Genomic DNA, 23,262 nt, shown 5'->3' on the forward strand with positions numbered 1-23,262 from the left:
ATGAAAGACACAAACAAATGAACTAAAAATAAACAAGGAGGAAACAACTAAGAGGAGGAGAAACCTTAAAGACAAAAAGGAGGAAGGAAAGAAGATGGAAGATAACCCTGAGAGAGAAGGACATTAATCAAAGAGGGGAAAGTTCATTCTGGATCCTGGAAACAGCAGTCGAGGAAACAATCAACACAAGGTCCTTTAGTAGCTGTTCTGGAGCTTTTGCTCGTACCACATGGTTTCTTTCAGCAGATGGAGTTTGCCCTGTTGTCATGGAATCGGATAATTTTCAATCTTTCCTTTTTTCTTTAAGCACTTTTTGTCCATCTTTTTCAATTTAAGGCAGAGATGTGCTGCGATTTATTTTCTCTGCTGTCATTGCGAAGGTCAGGGATAGAAAGCTTTTGAGCCAGCATAGACATGAAGTCAATAAAGTGCTCAAAGAAAAATGTGAGTGATCAACAACAGAACAGTAGTGTGATTGTTTTCTCTGGATTAGCATTTAAATGACATGAAGCCAGATCTAAATGATGGGAAATATATCTTACATTATATTTACATTACTACTGCAGTAAGACACACATTGCCTCAACTGTGGTCTCCCAGTTGATTTGACAAAGACATCTTGATTGAATAAGTGCCTTTTAGTTCATATAGCTGGAGTCCCAGTGCGTGCATCTGTATTCTTAAACGGGGAGTAAGGGAGGGATGGAGGGAGAAGGGAAGGAAATAAGGAGGTGAATAACCCTAACCCTAACCCTAACCCATAAGGAATGAAAGAAAGAAATAAACACTTGCAAACAGTGTTACTCTAAGACCGCCCCCACCCATACGTTTATCAGCCAGTATCACCGAGAGCATGAGAGACACACTACAAAGTGTGAATGAAACACAAAGGGAGGAGGCATCTTAAAGGCACCTTCCTGCCGAAAGAGATTCATTAAGGCACAAATAGGAAGAGACGGAAGATGGATTACAACTGAACTTTGGAAATGTCAAGAAAGAAAATACAAATCAGAATTTCTTCCATGAGTTGGAATCGAAACAGACTTTCCAAACACTAAAGATACATTCCAATAATCAGTTATCATAACTGCAATGTTCAATGCTTAAAAGGTCAGTTTGTGTATTGGAGAGACAAAGTCGAGATGCAACAGACAACATTTCACAAAAGGTTTCAGCCATTTTTAAGCTCTTATACAATTAGTGTGATCCATTCATGCTCCGAGCCATCATCGTCATTTATTCAACAGTTGCACTTCCATCTACATTTATCTTATCATTTATTCATTGACAAAAACAAGTTCCGCTTCGAGTGCAAATGCTGCTTCTGCAGTGTTTGAGGAAATTGGACCGACGTTTGCCATCAAGCTTTTTTAATATGAAATGTTATTATGATTCACAGATTAAATGCCCAGAGATGTTTTCAAATCATGTCGATAATTCCACAATTAACAATAGAAATAATTACACATTTGATTTATTACCTCTCGCAGTATCTCTAATGACTGTCCCCTCCCAACAATCAGCTTCTGTTTCTTCTAATAATGCCGGCCATCTTTCACTAACTTTAACCAACCTGAAGCTCAAACGATACTATTATAAATAAGACACCGAGTGTAGCATCTGTCCACAGCCATATTCATTTTAAACCTAGCTTTATATATATATATATATATATATATATATATCCACTGTGTGAACCCTGAAACCTTTGGTATCTAACGACACAGTGAGCTTCTTCCTTGTGTTTCCAGTGTAGATATATGTCATTAAAAAGGCTATCACAACTATAATTAATAGCATTTTTAATGCAGTGTTTGTTAGGTGGGCGATGTACGAGGTTGTGGAACAGAGGATGGCAGAAGAGATGCTGGTAATGGTATTGATTTTCCTGTTGTTTCTGTTAGTAATGCTGAATCAGTGGCACAGCTGGGGCTGGCAAAAGCATGCAGATGGCTTAAATGGCACCCAGCATGTCCCTTAATATTTTCTATAGTCTCATCTGTTTTTATTTTTGGTTTAGTTGGAGCAGCTGTGGCTCTGCTGTCTACCAATCAGAAGGTCAGTGGTTCGATCCCTCGTCCCAGCAGTCTACACGTCAAAGGGTCCTTGGGCAAGATACTGAAACCCAAAGTGTGGGTGTGACTGTTTATCTCTTCTGATGATGAGCAGTTGGCACCTTGCATGGTAGTCACCAGTGTATGAATGTGTGGGTGAATGCTGGCGTGTGTTGCCCATATACTGGGCATCTTTGTCTTTGTTAATCCAACAATACAGATGCAGAATTAAAATGATCATTTGTTTAGTATCACCTAAGCAGCGTTGAAATGTAGTTTTTTAGAACCGATCCCCAAAGCTCCAGCAGTGGAAAAGGGGTTAATCAGTGTGTACTGTATTCCTATTATTTAAAATAATTTGTGCAGACCATCTTCAGCTTCTTCTCTGTCTCTCCCTATAAATACAACAACATCCAATACTTTATTTTTGTTTTATTAAAAGTTATGACATGGGTTTGATGGGAGGGCGAGAAACGGGAGTCCAAAACCCTTTCTGTTCCATGGTCACTTTTTTTGTGTGTGTGTATTTATGTTTGTGTTTGTGTCCATACTCCCCTCTGTGCTGATGTCAAAAATTCTATTAAAGCACAGTTGATGTGTCAACAGCAACACTATAAACCCAACAAAAATCGGTGCTCTGGGAGCGAAGCGGGTCGTAGAAATACAGGGAATCAGACAGAAACTTTACCCTCTCAAAACAGGTTTTTTAAATGGGTTTTCTCCTTGATTTATGTTCTGTTCAAACTAAGATCCTCTTAACTACAGAGTCCTGAAGGAACAGAGAGCCATAACTCGGTCCTGAGGAGCATATTGGTTATATATGTCTCTTAACTGGCTCAGTCCTTAGAGAGCTGTTGCACAACACCACCATACTAACTTATGGAGTATAATTACTGTATTATGTCCTCCAAGACATGAGACCCAACATAACTTAATTCACTATTTATAGGCAGAGATAAAACTATCAATATATTGTTAATAATTATTTTATTTTATATTCATCAAATGTTTAAAGATGCACTAAAGAGCAATTTTATATTGACAAAGGATGAAATGACAATGTGTAATGTGAAAGGGGATCCACAGAAAACTATCTCTCGACTCTTTAGTTTCCCGGAGCTCTATGGAGCATTTTAGCGTCTTTCAGCTCTATGTTTTGGTTTTGCAGCCCGCAACTTTAAAGGGGACATATTATGCTCATTTTCAGGTTTACATACTTTAATGTTCTAAAAACACATTATCTTTCTCATACGGTCTGTTTAATACACCTGTATTCATCGTTAGTCTGAAACGCTCAGTTGTAGTGCCTGTCTCTTTAAGCCCCGCTCCTGAAAAAGCCCAGTCTGCTCTGATTGGCTTGCGAATTGCCCACAAAACTGACTGGGTTGCTTTATTTCAGTTTATGGTTTGGTAGACACTTGAGATACCCAAATGTATGTGCACAAGCACTGAAAAAGTGAGTATTTAATGATAATCAGTGTCTCGACTCCAGCAACAATGGGCAGCTGTTGGGTTTTTTAGCGTCAAAGCTCACAACTATAGAGAAATTAACAACTAGTTTGTGAACATAGCGAGTATTTAGCAGCTATAAGCCAGATATTTTGTCTAGAAGAGTTGGTTGAGCCCAAAACTGAGTGAATATTGAACTTTCGATCATTAAGTGACTATGAAACATGAATAATTGTAAATCAGCAAATCTTTGCTAACATATCTACTTTATAAGGTGACAATATTGCATTTACAGTTTGTTCCACTATGTTATATTTAACGGATTAAGTAATATGCTTCTGAGAACATATAAAGCCCCTGGAGACTCATAGTACACCCACACCTGATTAACTGACTGCGGGTCTAGAGTGCCATTAAATCTTAAAGTTTTCATTTAATACGAGGAGACTTCTCATCGCAGAGAACGGAACGCCCAGACTTAGTTCAACCAAAGCAATCATGACTTTTCCTGCTCTGTATTGTGAAAGTAATAAAGGCAGCGTTTGCCTTGTGGGAAGCATATCATGACTTAACACTCTGGAAAATGAGAGAGACTGACGGATGACTTGATTTCACACTACAGGGAACATGTGCAAAAAAACGAGATTTAGATGGAAGATGTGAGAGTGAAGGTAAAATATGGCTGTGCGGTGTGCGTTTAATTACCCCAGTGAATAGCACTATTATATTAATACAGTGTGAATTGTGATAGCCGCTTTAATTTCTGTCAACAAGATGTCAACTCCTACTGGTGGTGGATAATTGGAATCGGGGAAAACAAACGTGGTATATATTGAGAGGATCGAGGATACCATGACTTCCTGTTGTCGTGGCCGTCACTGAAATGTCTGTAATTGGTAGAAAAACAGAGGACGAGCCCAACGCTATGGGTTGAGAAAGCCTTAGTTTTATGAATGAGTAGAATTAATTTAGTAAGAACGAGAAAATCCAATACTGTCAACCGAAGTACGGAAGCCCTGAGAGACGAGGTGAACATTTTTAACATATATATTAAACAGCATTATGATGGGTCATATATTACAAAGCTAACGTTAGCATGCAAGCAATGCAGCAATTGTCGCCAAGCATAACACTTGCTTTTTGGTCTCATCTGGCTTCTCCAAGAGCCGTCCAATGGACTGTTTGACCACCTACTTCACGGAAAAGGGCTGCAGGGCGTCAGGCCTAAAATCAATTTATAGCAACATTTCATTAAAACTGGAGACTTGATGGACGACATTCAACATTCAAGTGAGACTTCCATCAATCTGAAACCTTTGATCCTCTCAAACGCAAAGTATTATATTTTTGAAAAGCCTTCAGTCTTTATCAGATTAAATTTTACACAATGCCCCCCCCACACACATACACACACACACACCTGCATAAGCATATCTGATACTGTCTTTTGATATTTCATAAGGTGCTCCAGCTGAGAATAATTACTGAGGTTACTGTGCAAAGCCAAACCAAACTAAGCTAAATATAACATGGCTTCTGAGCGACGTGATTGGTCAAAGACGTGTTCCAGCTGTGCATATAATTCTCATAATTCCCATAAAGCACGGCTTTCCATCATGGAATGTAAACAAAGTACTTTTTCTTACTACGCTATGTTCAGCACACCAGATGGTGTCCAGTTGTGGCTTACTTACAGTACATACATACCTAATGTGTGTGTGTGTGTGTGTGTGTGTGTGTGTGTGTGTGTGTGTGTGTGTGTGTGTGTGTGTGTGTGTGTGTTCGCCCTCAAGTCTGGGGAGTTTTCATCCGAGCAATCTGATTGAACACCCGTCCCAGATGTGCGGCTAATACCCATAATGCACGGCTAGTTGCATTTTATTGGCACAGTCAGGTTTTCTAATCAGGGGGGCTAAGTTCACTTGTGTTTTTGCTTTCTACAATTTTTTTCTCATCTTTTAAATTGTCCGTACACATTTTTAACCTATTTGTTACAATAATTCCAGCTGCCGTTGTCCATTGATTGAAGGTATTTTAAAGTGTCAGGGGTGGTTTCATGCCTCAGCCTTTCATTCACTCCAGAAATCCTTTCCCTCCTTCCCTTCGTTGGAATATAACACTGTAATCACTGTACTTGTCTGATTGGTACTAACATGAAGTTGGCTGCTTGTTGTATCAGGACTGTCCTTTGGTGGATGCAAGTGGAAACCCAGCTGAAAGACCAACGTCATGTTTCTCAGTTTAGTTGCTGTGACACCAACCACAACGGCTCCGTCTGGATCATCGCTGATACGACTACATGTCTAAGTTGTTGTGGAAGTTTTCCTACTTTACTCTGGAGAGATGTATATAAAATCAAATAAATGGTGATAGAGACAGAGTTGTGCATTTATTTGAGATCTCAAAGGCACCAGTCCTACAGAGCACTGGTGTAGTCTGTAGGAGGGCACAGATTGAAAGAGGACACACAGACATTTTATACACACTTGTTCCCTTGACTCTAGTGACTAAGTGATAAACACAGCATGGGACAGGGGACAAACTGCTGATGACCTATAGAACAATAAAACAACAGTCAATAGGTGATTGATCAGCACATCTGTTATTTACTGTAATCAAGCAATAAACCAAAGACGATCTCTGTTAGATTAGTTCCTTTTGATGTTTGTAAGGTCATTCCCTCCAATCTGATGAACCCAGTCCTGGGAAACTCAATCCTTTTATCTTTGGGTATATATATGCATAGACATTTGTTTCTTGGAGCAACATAGTATCCTGACCGTCTCTTCGATATCAGTTATGTAAACACTAAAACAAATGGCACACCCAAGATTCTTTCTCAGAGAGTATTATTATGTAAATAATGATGAGAGGACCATCTGTGTCCTGTCTTACAATGCCTCCCACATTATAACAAGAAAAGGCAGTTGACCCTGGCTTGATGAACAGTAGACATTTAAATTGCTATTACAAAGTATGTCCACCCCGACTGGTAGCTCACAGAAAGGAATTCAAACAACTCTGGAAATAAAGTTTTAATTGTTGTTTGGAATCTCATTACGTTTCTAAAGCCTCATTGTACATATTTGACTATTCTGGAAGTCGGAAATAATCTAATTATTTTTTACATTCTTAGATTTTGTGACCTGACTGTTTAGTACATAGACTCAGAGCTCCAACACTGATCCAATCACACAAACATAAGCTGTGAATAAAGCTTGCGGGCAGCTGAAACTGTAATAACACATAAGCAGGAACTGAAAGCCAAATTAAATATTGAATATTTCTGCTTGAAATAAATGCAAACCAGACTGAATTAAATTACACAGTGGGTGAGTTTGGACAACAGACTGTAAAATGCTTAAAAAAATCTAATTATGTGAAACCAATGGAAAAAAAGACGGCTAACCTTGACTTTTCAATCCATCCATAACTCTTTCCACTTGTCTTTCCGTCTCTCCATCCTCCTGCATGTCGCAGATAAACCTATCGCTGTTATAGGATGACGGTTCCTGCATCTGTTGGGGTTTAATAGGTCGTAATGGTAATGAAACATTATGTAAAGACTTTAGGGACCGGATGCAGATGGTAATCACACACCGCTATATGCACACACACACACACACACACACACACACACACACACACACACACACACACACACACACACACACACACACACACACACACACACACACACACATACACACACACACACTACAGAGAGTGTTAGCATCTTTCAGTTCATTGTTTTGGTCTTTGAACATGGTGGTATTGCTAACAAACAAAATCAGAGGGGAGAAGAAACAAGAACTGCGGAAATAAAACCTAAGTTGTGGCTGATCCTGTTAGTATAATTATTTTAATTTGGAGGTGGAATCAAAGTGCCTGATGTAGCTGAAGTTACACAATACAACACAATCTACAGATGACGCACATCTTGGCTCACACAACCTTCAATTCAACACAAGGTGAGGCAAGAAGCCCTTGGCTTTTATTCAGTGATAACGTAATCAACAGTGAGCAAGTGAAAGGAAGCGTGTGTGTGAGTGTGTGGGTGTGTGTGTGTGTGTGTGTGTGTGTGTGTGTGTGTGTGTGTGTGTGTGTGTGTGTGTGTGTGCTTGCGTTTGGTACAATTTGTTCCAAGCCTAAAGAGAGCTTTTCTTCTGCCAAACAAAACCACAAGGATAACAGCTCTTTGACTTAAAGACTTTTATAAAGACAGCCATGTGTCCATGTGCGCTCTGATATGTGAGTGTGTGTCGTGGAGATTGTGCAGAGGAAGCTTATCTGCTTACATACAAGCTGCAAGTTTGAAGGCTTTTCGTGCTAATTTTACTGTCAGCACCTATCGATGCGTTCGCGGGCAGAAGATTGATTCATTGTGTAAGTTAATGTGTCGGTGTGTTTTAAATAGACTTGAGCTTCATCACGAACACAGTTCTGTGTTTTATGGAAATGGCAGTGGAGCAATAAACAGAGTTACATATATAATTTGTCTAAATTTAAAGGAGACACATTTGTTTTTACATACACACACACACACACACACACACACACACACACACACACACACACACACACTAAGAACATTATCCGTAGTTACTGTGATTATGTCGAGCTATAAGACGATCAGTTATCCTCCTCTATCCTTCCACTCACACCCTGAGGTATTAAGATGGATTACAACTCTGGGTTTGCGTGTGTGTGAGTGTGAGTGTGAGCGTGTGTGTGTGTGTGTGTGTGTTTCTGTACTTTCTGTGCGGACATATTGCTAACAATAATCCTTATAATTTGTTATTCTTTTGAATATATCCTTATTTAGTTTCTCTTTTTTGTTTCTTTTCTACAAGTTCCCATCACTCTGCATTTCCTTCTCTTTTCTCCGTCTCTAAACTCTCCATTTGTCTCGCTCCCTTTGGTTTTCTATTTCTTTCCTTCTCTCTTAGCCTGATAGTAAAATTGCTCCTTTATGCAGATGACATTCTCCTTTACATTGGAACAAACAGGGCTTCTAAACAGCCTTATGTTTAGCTTCATGAAAACTTAGACATTCAATGACATGTTTTAAAAATACACATGGGAACTCTTTCTTTATATTATATAAAGCAAGAAAACCAAATTAGAGTAGAAAGTTCATGACTTTTGACCTCAGTGATGTGTGTGAACAAGAGCCGGAGGAAAGTGAAGAACTTCACACAAAACTCAGATTCTATTTTAAAACGTATAACAAACAGTTGGAAAATCTCACTACAAGGTCCATTTAGTAGCTGGTCTGGAGCTTTTGATCATATCACATGATCTACATCAGCAGAGTGTGTACTCAGTTATAACAGAATTGTAGAATTGAGGTCAAATTTAAAGGCATTGCAGTTCTTAATTATCGACATTTTTCTTTTCCTTAGTGGACCTTGTGGTGTGATTGCTTTCTTTAGCAAAGTCAAGAGAGAGCGTTAAAGCTGAGCTATAAGAGAGGGTTTTCAAAGGCAAATAAAAGGCCAGAAAGATCGAGAAAGATCTTTAAAATGGGAAATGTTACATTGAAGTAAGGTGCAATCTTTATGTAGTTCCCTCAACAGGCTACAGACTAATAAGTGTCACCTTCAGCGCAATTTGTTTCTGATGTACAAAGAAGGGTGACCTGTTGATGGGTTGTGAATATACAGTTTTATGCAATAAAACAACACAAGTGTAAATTCTCATATGTGTTACAGTAATACAGCTAAAGTCAGAGATCTATAAGTACACAGTTGTGTTCAGGAGATTTTGTATATTCCAGTTAATCCATTTTATGTTGCATTGTTCTTTATATGATTATGATTATAGAGACTAGAGTTGGGTTTTAGGTAATGTGTCTTTGTTGTGGCGTCTAGTTTTCTGAATGCAAAAACTATAATTTTCTGCTTTGCTTTGTTCTGGTTAGACTCTTTACTAAGGACACGAGAAGGACGAGGAGCCACCAGGGGAGAAGGAAGAAATACATTGACAGGAAATGGAAGTGTAAACGAGAAAGAGGAATACAAAGAAAGACAGAAATGAAGACAGAAGGGAAGAAGAGGCTGACATGACTCGCCTTTCAGCAACGAAGGCTGTCAAGGTGCTCTTTGCCCTTGAGTGGGCAGCGACACTTCTCCATCGCTCCTGCTTTCTCCCTCTCTCCATCTCTCCCCCATGCCTCCCAGTACATTTTAAGTGGAGGAGAAGAATTGAAAAGCAGACACTGGAGGGGGAGTGACACATCTTGCTCTCTCCCTCTTGCTCTAGATATTTATATCTCCAACCCCCCACTTCCCTCTTTCTCTTCAACCTCCACCACTTTCATCCTTTGCCCTCCACCTGCCTTGTATGTTTCTATAGAAGATGTTGTAAGAGCTCAACAGGTGTCTGGAGGGTAAATGTCTGAAATTCTCTAAAACGTTGGCACAAAATTCCTAAATCCAGTCACGAAAGGTCAACGTTTTGAACCATGCACTGACGGCTATCTTTGTGCAGAATGTGAATGTAGTGTTTAATGGAACACAAGCACAACTTGCAGCATCTGTTTACTTCCTGTTGTCCTGTGTCGTACTCTGCTCACTACGTTGAGTATATTCAGTCTCAAACAGACCATATTTTGGTTATCACATTGTTAGAAGCTTTGAGAACGTCATGAAGAGTCTTAAACGTGACTCTTTGTCAGTCGGGAGCTGATCCACACTGGTCTTCAATCTACCCAAGTTCTCCCACAATGCACCGCTTCTCCGCTCCCTTCACTGGCTACCAGTAGCTGCCCGAATCTGCTTCAAGACTCTGGTGCTGGCCTACCATGCCGTGAATGGATCAGCCCCTTCTTACATCCAGGCCATGGTCGAACCATACACCCCAGCGGGTTCACTGCGTCGACCAATCGGCTCACTGCGAGCGGGACCCAGATTCCCCTCAAACAAAACCCACCTGTTTGCTATCCTGGCTCAAGAATGGTGGAACGACCTCCCCATTGATGTCAGAACAGCAGACAGTCTTCGCACCTTCTGCAGACTGAAAACTCATCTGTTTCCACTGCACCTCGGCAAATGAAGAAAAAAAATAAAAGTTCTTTATATGTTGCACTTGGTTTGGCTTATTTGAAGCTTTTGTTCTGCACTTAAACAGTTTCACCTAATTTGAAGTTAATGTACTTGCAAGATTCTTGAAAAAAAAAAAGCGTCAGCTAAATGAACTGTAATGCAGTGGTCTCCAACCACCGGTCCGCGGACTGGTACCGATCCGTGTGTCATTTAGTACCGGGCCACACAGAAAGAATGAATAAAAAAATATTTTATTTTGAAAGAGGTTTTATTTAGAAAAATGACCGTGTCCTCTTGACGCATATCAAGACCATAGGTCAAGACGCTCGTCTCAGTCACGTGATACTTTACTTAAAAAATTAAGCCCACAAGCAACAATGAGTGGAAAACAAACGTCTTTAAAGAGCTTTGTTGGAAAAGGGAAAAGACCCAATGAGGAGACAAAAGAAGAACAGACTACGACTTTCAAGAAAAAGAAAGCTGCATTAAAAGACAATATCAGGAGTCCTTCTTAAAATAGTGTGTTTATCGCTACAGGTGATTCTCATGCGCCGCTCTGCATAATACACAGGCTCGCAAATGAGGCAACGAAGCCTTCGAAACTGCTTCAGCACCTAGAGACCAAGCACCCGGCGTTAAAAGACAAGCCCTTGGAGTTTTTTTAAAGAAAAAAACATGAACAAGAAGGAACAGAAGCAATTACTGATGGCCACCACATCAACACATGCGAGTACACGGAGAGCGTCATACTTAGTGACTAACCGTGTCGCTAAGAGAAGAAACCTTTTACTATTGGTGAAGAATTTATCCCTGTATATTGGACCGGCTCGTTGCAGAGACACAAGCTCAGGGCTCCCACTAACTCAGCGTAATGGTGAGTTTTCTTATGCACTTTATATTTGTTTTTATGCCGATCATATTATTTTATTTTGTCATATTTATCCCCCCACACTTTGAAGGCCGGTCCGTGAAAATATTGTCTTACATGAAGCCGGTCCGTGCCGCAAAAAAGGTTGGGGACCGCTGCTCTAATGTACTGTAATGTATCCACAGACAAATAAACACAAATAATTGGTATTCTAACGTCAATTCATTCTTTTTAAAATTCCATTAAATAAAGAATCTTCCTAATCCTTAAATTCATTACTGACTTTGCATTAATAATCTAGTAATACGTAATGAACAATTTCGCATAATGGATGAAAAAGGAAAGAAAGCAGAAGAAGGATAAAACACCCCAAAAGCATGCCATAATATAATATTTCTTTGCCAAAACTACTGGACTGCAACACACTGGAGCCAGCGTACAGGCAGAAGTAGTAAATGGTGGTAGCCTAGATGTGCCAATCCAGAGAGAACATTAGATAAATGCAGTTTACGGTAACCCTGGGTAGTGGAATGGTAAACATGGTGACACCAGTCACATGGCGCGACCTCTCCTAGAAATACCATCCATCCATCGTCTACCGCTCATCCGGGGTCGAGTAGAAATAACATTTACTACTTATTTGTTTTGGATTACAAGTGCCGGTTTTTTTTCAGTGCAGGAACTGCTACATATGAAGGTTATCACTCAGACACACCATGGCAATTATTTTGATTGAGAGGAAAATATTGACCTGCAATGACACACACACACACACACACACACACACACACACACACACGCCTTCCTAGGGCCTCCGATCCCCCAGTTGGAGCTGGAGGATGTGGCCCGGAGAAGGTGTTAGGGGTTCCTTACTGGAGCTGCTGCCCCCGCGGCCCGACCCCGGATAAGGGTTGGACGATCGATGGATGGATGGATTATTTGTTTCGTCTGTGAAATTTCCAAGAATTTGTGACAAAACCTTTGACATCTGAAGCTATGCAAGAAAACACCTGCAGGACAGAAACATCAGCACTGACTCAGCCCGGTCTGATTTGGAACGTACATGTAAGAAGACAAGAGAATTGTGCTCTGACGCAGCTTTAATATAATTGCAAATTACTGTAGGGATGCCACACAAGCCCGGAGGTGGAGCAACACGAACGTCTTAGCGTGTTGCTATTAGCTTTCTGATCCTGTCATGAGGGAGAATTGTCTCTGACACACAGACGTACACACACACACACACACACACACACACACACACATGTATACCATTCCACCTTCAGACTTTGTTTCTTATTCTTTCACATACAACTTTTATTCTGTTTGATGTGCTTCTTCCTCTACAGCGCACACACACACACACACACACACACACACACACACACACACACACACTATATCTCAGACCTTCGGTGTGGAGATCAGGTCTCTGCTGATGGAGGTTGAAGGGAACGGTGAGAGCTACACACGCACAGACACACATTTAACCTCCATTCATAACTCCAGAATCCATCGCTTATTCCTTCCCACTCTCTTTTTCTGCAACTCATTTCCTCTTCTCCACTAACCTCTTCCCCTTTAACCTCCTCTTATTGCCTGCAGTGCGCTGCTTCTAGGCCGATTCAATATTCTCCTATCATTATTCATTATTGTGTCAGGTTTTACAGATCAAGCAATTTTTTACTATTCATCATCCAGTGTCTGAATGAGCTTTTTGCAATTATCTACATTTTATTGTACTTGAGTTCTCTCTTTTTGTTTCCTGCCTGTGTTTCTTCCTTTCATCAGCCACCTTCCTTTATCCCTCATATTCCTTGTCCTCCCTCCTCTCACACATCTTTTCTCTCCAACTCTGTCCTCCAGGAATTCTCTTTTTTTTATCAATGCAAGCAGCATGGCTCCAGGGACGCCACTGTTGGTCTGTCTGACAATTGTTGAGTCCACCAGTTTGGTTCCCGGAGGATGAAAAAAGAAAAAAGACTTCTAACCACACAGCCACAACTAGCAGACTGACAATTTAGAATTTTAGAAAAATATCTTAACTATCGGATGGATCTGCCATGAAATGCTGTTCAAGGCTACAATAGCCACTAGTAGCATGACACAGCTGAACCTCAGACAGAACTGTCGGCAGGTTGCATTGTGGGCGATACGGGTACTAGGCGGAATATGTGGAATAAGAAAAGCTGATTTCTGTGGTTTTGCAGCATCACTTTTGTTTTAAACTGTTCACCAGGAGTTCGCTAATGTCATCAGAGTGCAATACTAACATTTTTATTTTTTACTTTTAATTTTTTTATACGAATCTGGTCGAATTTTAAATTTGTTAAATCGGTTTATGACCGAACACCTGCACGACTACTGATATTCCCCTTCAGCCTCAGACATACTTTGTATTTTGTGCTGATTTATATTGTTTTGCTCGCAAACTCGCTACATTAAGATGGTGATTAAAGTAAACATTACACACACTGTTAGCATTTAGCTCACAGAGCTGCCAGCATGGCTGTTGATTAGTGGTCTTGTTTTCCTCCTTCCTGTCCTCACATTAGTGAAGACTTCTCTTCCTTCCTTTCTTGTTTACATCCCTTCCTCCTCTCTCTCTCTCCATCATCACTGCTGTCCTTCCTGCTCCATCCCTCCTCCCAGCTTTAAACCATCTCAGCCTTGCTTAGTCTCTTCCTCTATCTGTCCATCCCTCTTCATAATTTCCTCTTTCCAGCCTTCTCCTAATTTCATCTTTGTTGTCCCTTTAATCCATCAACCCCTTCCTGCTAGTCCTCTGTGCATCCATCACTCCACCCTGCATCCACCACTCCACCCTACATCCACCCTGCATCCCCGTCTCTAATTGGTTTCCTGGAGGTCTTCGACCATTAAGACCCCTCCAAACCCCTCCGATTGCCCTTGACTGTGCTCGACCTAAAGTCCCTCTGCAGCTTCAACTTCCACTAATCAGGCGGCAAGAAAGATGGCCGACGGAGCTGAAGGGTCCTCATGCTGAATGTTATTAAGCTGTTTGGCTGAGGGCCTTAAATGCATACAAATACACACACACACACACACACACACACACACACACACACACACACACACACACACACACACACACACACACACACACACACACACACACACACACACACACACACACAGGTGGGTGGAAATGAGGTTGCAAGCTGTAATCAGCAGTGATGGAAAATCAGAGAGTAGAAAGGAGACGGTGGGAAGAAATGAAAGAAGGAGATGACTCAGATGTAAAGGAGGAGAGCAGCAAACAACCTTATGTAGAGCGAGCTTAAGAGAAACGAAGGAGCGACGCGATGACGTCGGCTTTGAAGAGTTTTAGATCACATAGCGTTTCAGATTATGAAAAACGGACATCAAATGTGTTCACCTTCCAAGTGTACTACTGGCCAAACATCTATGGACACCTGCTGCTCAGCTTTTTGCATTTGATCCAGGGTTCCTTTACATGGTTGGGGCTTTAGCTCCTAAAAGGGAAATGTTACAATGCTACAGCGGGATTTCTTTTCCAGTTTTGTGTGGAACAACTTCATATGATTTTCATATGACAGCTTTATCGTTGTCAACCAAATTATTGATATTGTTTTGTCTCCTGGAGCCAGTATTTCAGAATAAAAGCCCACTGAATATGATTTTCTGGAGCTTTCTGTCACGGAGATGGTTCTGTTGTTATTACGTGATCAGCTGGTCGTATACATTGTCACATGATTCCATCCTTAGGTAACAACGACAGACTGTCTACACTAAGTGGACAAAGTCAACGTGATGTCATCCATTTGTTTGTTTTGAATCCTAAAGTTTGGCATTTTGCCGATTGGCAACAAGCTACTGTGACAACTGAGAAAACTCCATGAAGGCCAAGAGATGTGGCTGAATACTCAAGTGGACCTTGTGATAAATTGTTTTTTGTCAAATTGCTATTTCAAGGTCAAGAATGAGCCTTCAAAAGACAAGTCCAGACTGTGACTGCTGTGCAGCACGAACTACTCATCTGTCGTTTTTCAATTTAAATGGTCTTTAATAGCAAATGGAGCAGCAGCTAGATGTTGGAATTTCAAAGTTGCCCGTTCGTTTAATATTATCTATTTAGTTTATTTGTTCTTTAGACTTAAATGTCACATGTTTGCATTCCCTTAGATGTTCTTTCATGTTTGATATTTGCAATATTGCGTCTCATTGCGTCACGCAAACGTCTACTGCTCTGCTAGTTCTTCAAAATCATATAATAATGCAAACCCTCTGTCAGCTGTCACTACTCTCTCTTATGGCTTTTTTGTTTTTTATTACACTTCCTCTGTTTTCTATTATTGTCTTTTTTCTTTTCATGGATTTCATTTTCTGTCTCCCAGTGATCGCTTGTCTTATCACGTCTATCTGCGTCTTAGCAGATTCAATTTAATTGGCCTTTATTGGCATGAAACGCACAACAAGACCCGATCCAGCCAACAAAGCACGGAGCGGGATAATTCCAATACTAATACTAATTTACCTCTATCACACAGAAAAGATATACACTCTTCAAACAGGAAGACATAGAGATGAAGCTTTTCTTCTCTCTCTCACATAAACACACACACACACACACACACACACACACACACACACACACACACACACACACACGGGGCAATGCAGCATGAAATGAAATACGCAGCAGGGTTTTCAGTAAAGGCCTTTAAATCAGTCAGAGCGCTGTCACTCTAACCCCAAGAAGTGTGTGTGTTTACACTCTGTGTAAGCGTTTCCTCTTCCTTCTGTGTATCAGTGCATTTACTGTGTGTGCATTAGCGGCAGTCAATATGTGTGTGTTTACGCCACTGTACTGTTTTGGACATTTAAGTCTAAAAAAAAGTCAACATCAATATTTAAAGAATTCCCTCTTTCTCTTCATCGTTCAGCTTTTATTCAGAAGTCTTGAGGGTTGTAGAGCGGGCGGGGAAGGTCGACCGAGTCCACAGAAAATGTCAACTCTGCTTCTAATAAGCAGGACGAGAAGCAAAGAGGAGGAAAAAAGAAAGGGCAAAGATCCAGAATTTTAGATTAAGAGTCCCTAAAATAAAAATTCTTGACATAAGCCTTTGAAGAGATAATGACGCTCCACTCGAAACTGATATTTTAACTATCCCTAAGAGCTGATATTCTCAAACTAGCACGGCAAAAATACATTATTCTAACTCCCACCTGGGGCTGATGTGGAAATACTGTATGTTTAATATGATTAATTGTACAGCTTTTATCACGATTAGCTTACCTACTGCAGTGCTGATTCTCTGTATTAGGAGGGGGAAATCAACTCCACGGTGCAGCAAAGAAAAAAACCCAAATTGCAACCCAATATTGAAAATAGTCTTCCTTTCATCTATCCTGAAGGGAAGAACTACTGCATGCATTTTAAGTTGTTTCTTTCTCCCCATAAAAGAACGTTTGTGCTGCTTTCAATAGCTGAAACATATTTGACCAGAGGATATGATTTGTGCAAGTCGTTGCTCATAACTGAATAAACTTCCATGCAAAAAGAGAAAGGCATTATCTGTGAAAACATAAGCGAGCGGACCACATCAAACAGAATATGCATCAGTGATTCACACACAAATAGTCCCACACGCACACACACACACACACAGGATCATTTGCGAGAGAGCTTGCATAGATAAATTCCTGCAAACGCTATTATAGAATGCAAACGATTTACGGCTTGCAAACATGAACATTGGAAATTGCTGCCTCTCTCACACACACACACACACACACACACACACACACACACATACCATCAACTTCAATATCTACAAACGTGTCTGCAGCCAAAGATGTGTCACAGACACGAGCTATACCAGGCAGTTACACCCACACACTAAAGATAGAGGTGACCCCTCCATACAGAATAAGGAGAGATTGATGGGTGATATCCACCACAATGTTCACATCACGCTGGGACGACTAAGTAATAAACACATTCATTTTCAGAGGCATCCATTAGCGCTGATGAGGGTCTTCCTCCCGTCATACAGAAGCTGCATCTTCTGCCCTTTATCTGCCCTCGTGTCTCCAGTCATCAACATTTGCAGTTTGTAAAGTTTGGCCGATATCCAGAGATGTTTACACTATTGTTCACATTAAATAAGAACTAGTTGAACTGTCCAGCAAAGTGAGATGAATGCCAGCAGAAGTCAAAATTGTTTAAATTAGATCATTTTCCAACGCTGTGAAGTGAAAGAAGTAATCTTCAATGTGGCCGTACGTTTCTCCACATGAATCATATTCAAGGTGACTTCATGGATGAAAGCATCGGCTTAATAAAATGACATATTCACATAAATATTAAACCACAATAAGGAAATGTGCCCGTTTACTGCTCATATACAGCCGTTTTAATAAAGTGGAGGAAGAATCCACCTTAAAACAGTCACCAACAAGCTTAACATAAGCCTTTCCATCACAATAAACTTCACGTGGAGAATGGCTGGAACTCATTCAAACTTCAAATATGTTTTGCCTGAAACAATGAACAATGCCTGCCGGCTTTGTTCGCTTGAAGGACTTACACTGTCCTTTGTTGGCAGCATTGTTCCCGATGCTTTCTTCCCTGCGACGACGAGCTTTTAGCTTTCTATAAAACGTTGATAATCCATCATTCAAGCTTGTTAATGTCAAAGTTAATTAGCACATATTGACCAATTCAAAGAATGTCCCTCACTGCTTCTACTCTACTCATAGTCAGTCCAAGATGAAACTCGTGGATGAAACTTGTGGAGGTATGTGATTATAGGGTAAGTCAGGTGATGGGACAACTAAAAGTTAACACATTGACTTGTTTTAAGTTATGTACGTATCTACGTTACTACACTAGTACGTACGTAACTATGCTACCCCGTCATGTGGGCTACGTACGTAACAAACATACTTATTTTAATGATCTTTTCCTCAATCTAACCAAGTAGATTTGTTGCCCAAACATAACAAAGTACGTCCGTTTCACAGCATTAACCACATGTTTAAAACTGCGATCGTCTCCCAACGTTAAAAAGAACGTGCCACGTGCAACCATCGATCGTATTCCTTCGTTTCGCTGTGAGGACGTGTAAAGTATCTGTTACTACATTCATCATAAGTGAGCTGCGAATATGTTCTCAATCCCTCTTCATCCTTTCACCTTCTGCTCTCTTACCCTCTTGAATTAACTCCACACGCATGTCATGAGTACGATGAGTCAGACTGTCTTAATTAAGTTTTCCTTCAACCCAACAACTCTCTCTCCCCCTCTCTCTCCTTTAATCTAAAGGGCAGCAGGAGACATACAAAGAGAAGCATGTCTCTGTAGTGATGCACATGAAGAAACTGGCGCCTTCACCTTCAATCCACCTCCTTGATACTGTAATACACACTCGCGCACACACACACACTCAATGTGCAACACCCGTGTAGGTGGCACTTGATGGCTCCAGTGACGTGCAAAGTTTTATTGTGTTGGATCCTGTCAGCAGTCACGTCAGGGAGGAGAGGGGATGAGACGAAGATGAGAGGAGGAGGAGGAGAGGCGGAGAGGGAAAGATGAATAACTTTGCGACCTTGCTGTATAATGCTGCTCCTAAAAAAGAGCTGTGGCTGAGAAGCAGAGAAATGAGTGAACAGTGTTGCCCCGACAAACCTTTTGTGCCGTCGTTCCTCCAATTTAAAAACTACATTTCCTATAATTATGTTCTTTCTTTTCAACCCTGGCTCCTAAAACATCATGTTCCCTCACAACCAAACAGCATTTTCATCTAAGTTTCGAGGGAAAGAGATTTTCTCCCGCACTATGGTCGCATTTTAAAACACGTGGCTAACGTTGTGAAAGGAAAATAAATATTTAGATAGTTAGGTTTAGTAAAATATCATGGTTTGGGTTCCTAGCCTACGTTAGTTGTGTAACTTAAGTTACATATGTAAGTTTAGTATGTTAAGTTAAGCACGTAATGTAAGTAAAATAAGTCAACGTTGACTTTTGGTTTCACACGGGACATGAATAGTGGTCTCTTGCGTGAAAGTCTTATACTTGTTTGACAATCCATCAATTTAAATATGATTTTAGAAATGTTATTTGTGTCATGATCGTGATTTTCTATATCCTGTAATATTTTGAAGTGTTCACTCCCCCTTGTGTCATGTCTAGTACTTCTGGTCTCTGTGTTTTCCCTCCCTTTGTGATTGTTGATTAGTTTCCTCCTGTGTATTTGCCTTTCTCTCCCAGCTGTCTCGTTCCCTCGTTTAGTGGTTGTGTGTATATATCCCTGTCTGTCCCAGTGTTCCTTGTCCGGTCATCATTCATGTTACATGGTGTTGTCCCCTCGTGGCTACCTGGTCTCACCCTCTGGTCTGTATTTTCGGTTTTATTTGTTACTTTGCAATTTTGTAAGCTTTCCTGTAATAAAGTCCTATTTTTGTTAATAGATCATCTTGCATTCTGCGTTTGGGTCCTCACCTTTTCCCCATCGTGCCAATTTGTGTGTATCGGCCATATTCCTGTTGCAGTTTAATAGGTAAACTGCGATGTTTACAGGTGAGTCTGTAGGCGTATACTCAGAGCAGTGAAGAATATAAATAATTGTGTAAAAGCTAGACTATGTACGTATAGTTGCAGAAACACGTACTACTTTTTGAAGATTGCTCCAAAATGTACAACCCCATATAATCTAGGATAGTATTTATCTGCCTGGACTTGATTCAGATATTTTGTACAAATATACATTTTCAAGATTTACTTTACTTACAAGATTTGCTGAGACTTTGTATGGCTGTATTTCGCTTCCTGACATAATTTCCTCAAGCTCAACAAACAAACAAAAAAAACTATAAGATTTTCGTTTTGAGAGATGCGACAATAAAGGGGACACAGCTGCCACTGAAAAATGCATCGGCCAGAGTGGGGAGGGCGCCGAGATGACTCTACAAGGCATCGTGTGTTCCTTTTGAAAGACTCAAACACACTCATCCACACACACACAGTGAGAAAGTGGAGGAAGGAGTTGTTGCCTTATGCGGACATTGCAGCTTTCTCAGAGGCAACACAAAGGTCTCTTCATGCTTGTGCTGCCATCGCTGTCGACCGGCCTCGGCTGTTTCTGTCTGTGAATTCAAGGGCAGTGAGAGAAAATAAGTCGCTGAGACCGAGACACACCACGAGGGCTTTATGTTCATATTTAACGAGGGCTGTTGAGCGAGTAGATTGCCGTTTTTGATCGATCCGACAGTCGGCGGGGGAGATGCGTTCGATAATTTATGCAGATGACTTGGAGATGCTAAACCTCTTTATCCCACTTGAACGGGACCATTTCTCCCTCTCCTCTTGTCCTCTATGGCTCCCACTCGGCTTGATTTGAATTTTTCAGACCATGTCCTTCCGCATTACCACAAGAAAAGGACTTTGAGGAGGAGAAGAAAGCGGAAGGAGTAGGAGGACGGTGTGCAGTTTTTTTGTGCGTGTATGTGTGTGTGTGTGTGTGTGTGTAGGAAGCCCTCGAGGGAGTTGTACTCCACAGTCTGACACAGCCCACCACTCTCAAACAGAAACATTATTGAAGATTAAACACAAAAAAAAATAAAGACACACTCAAACACTTTCTCCTTCTGATTCACACCCGCTTCCTAACTGACACTTCTTCTTTTTTTTGCCGTGCCTGCCTTCATTATAAAAAACTACTTAAAGCCAAGTAAGGCTGACAAAACACCCGGCCCCCCTGGGGAGGAGCGGAGGAGAGGGGTGGAGTGAAGAGGAGGAGAGGAATCTTCGGTCATTTTAATTGCAAAGCTTGTTAGCCTTTTTCTCTGTCGTGAGTGCCTTATTAGCATGTCATTATGAAGCCAGACGGCGTTTGATAGACAGCCTGGAGGCGAGCAATTATGTTGCATGTATGCAGAAAGCTATGATTTTTGTGTTTACTACATATCAAGATGAAAATGATGATTTAACCACACTTATCCTAAAGGTCTCTCTTTACCCTCTACCAGCAGATGTAAAGGGTGTGAGGGGGATTAGGTTCATGCACCCGGCGTGGGCGTGGTTATGGTTTGTCAACTGTGTGTTCCAAAGTGGAAAGAAAAGCAATTTTTGGCAATCAGAAGCCTGCAGGGAGTGATTGTTGTGGTTACGGGAGCTCCTAATGAATACTTGATTGCCCACTTTAAGCACAACACTTCATTAGCAGAAGAAATGCTTCAAAATCCAAACATTGAGTCTGCAGCCCCGTCAGGAGTGAGTAATGTTCCCCTCGCTGAAAGGAATGGGAATGAGTGCAGTCCCGGTGAAGCCATATTGGGTGAAGACGGATAGTTTTTCTTGGAATAGTGGCAAATAATTGCTGCTCTGGTACTTTTACCAAAAAATTCAGCCAAGGCAAAAAACGGTGATTGTATGACAACAAGGCTGGAAATACAGGCAGATACTGGGACAATGGTAATTTGCTTCATTACCAACATTTCATTGAAAAAATGAAGGTCCAGCTCCATGGACGCGTCATAGCAAAAGATGAAGGAAATGATGTTGACTACAGGTGAACTGGTGCCGTCAGGGCCTAAAACTGAATCCCAAACTCGGACCGAAGGCTCCTCAAGCGGCGACCCATGAAATAAAGTTCAGTAGCACTAGATAGTGTCATAAAGTTGCATAAAACACATCATCGGGACTGCCCCAATGCTCACGATTGTATTACTCCTCTCAATGTGATGTTCTCTCGCTGTAAGGTTGGATCCCATCTATTTGTTAAGTAAAACCAACAATTCATCACAGCTCAATTTGAGCCATATGTGCGAGCCGCAGGATGTCCTTATTAATCAAGCATTAACCTCCACAGGATTTACATCACACGAGTAGGCACTTAACCACATGTGTGGGTATTGGGAAGGCCCAATTCCTACCACAATGTGAGCACTATGGATAGAAAGCACCATAGACAATGGATGGCCTCATAAAAATGTAGACAAACTGGTTGAGGGACAAAAGAGATACCTAAATTAGCTACGTCTAAATAAAGCTTTATAGCACAACATTAAAAGCTGTCAAACATATAGTGCAATCTAAGGATTCTGGCTCCACAAGCACATAAAAAAGTCATATCTGCGTTAGATGCTGCTCTAAGAAGAAGTAGGAACATCTTATAGAAAATAACTATCTTAAGTGCTGCACACCATAATTAGGCTGCGTGAAGAGGAGTGTGTCTGTACATACTGATTTAATCAGCTTCTTCAAGACACAGACGCGGTCGCTTTGGCAGCGTTTGGACAGTTAACAGACACACACATGAAAGTACTGAGCAGGGAGGATAAATATAACTTCATTCATTGAATCATAATTGAAAATGTTTTGCTCAAGAGACAAATAAAAAAAGGTCTCCGTTACCCGGCAACAAGAAAGTGAAGTGGTCAAGACTGCGAGGTGCCACTGACAACCAAGGACTGTTGATCGACTCAGATGATATCATGTGAAATGCAGTAAACACTGTGTTCCAGTCCGTTTAAAGGGACTTGAACAGCCTCACCCTGCTGCGAGGTAAGTTACCTTCAGTTGTCACAAGCACTCTGCCAAAGCCCTGTTCCCGATCCACTTCAAAGATCCATTGAGGAAAAGAAAAAGAAGAAGTGTTCATGTCAATGGACTGACACAGCAGGACAATATAAGAGGAAAAGCAATAAAGTAGTCCCTAGTCTCCTTCGTAACCTTTCCCCTCGTTTCGCAGCTGCTTTGGCTTTAAAGTGGCCCTCCAGAAAGAGACCTCTGAGGGTTAGTGGTAACATACGTCCATGATGGGAGTATATACCCACAAAGCTTTCTTTCAGTATT

General features: G+C 41.0%; 1 protein-coding gene across 4 annotated transcripts in view; it reads right to left on the reverse strand.

Annotated features, from left to right (window-relative positions):
• The window catches only part of htr2cl1 (5-hydroxytryptamine (serotonin) receptor 2C, G protein-coupled-like 1), a 124,227-nt gene that overhangs the window by 31,019 nt on the left and 69,946 nt on the right, over nt 1-23,262 (reverse strand). The window contains exon 5 of one of the 4 annotated variants that reach the window (XM_029454788.1): nt 6,913-7,021. The exons of 2 other annotated variants lie outside the window; for them this stretch is intronic. The gene's annotated coding sequence lies outside the window, so the exon portion shown is untranslated. Of the gene's footprint in view, nt 1-6,912; nt 7,022-10,436; nt 10,472-23,262 lie in introns of those variants that run through there. One more of the 4 variants, XM_029454790.1, reaches the window with a different exon arrangement.

The sequence above is a fragment of the Cottoperca gobio genome, chromosome 18 (assembly GCF_900634415.1).
Source record: "Cottoperca gobio chromosome 18, fCotGob3.1, whole genome shotgun sequence".
In the NCBI taxonomy this organism is placed as follows: Eukaryota; Metazoa; Chordata; class Actinopteri; order Perciformes; family Bovichtidae; genus Cottoperca; species Cottoperca gobio.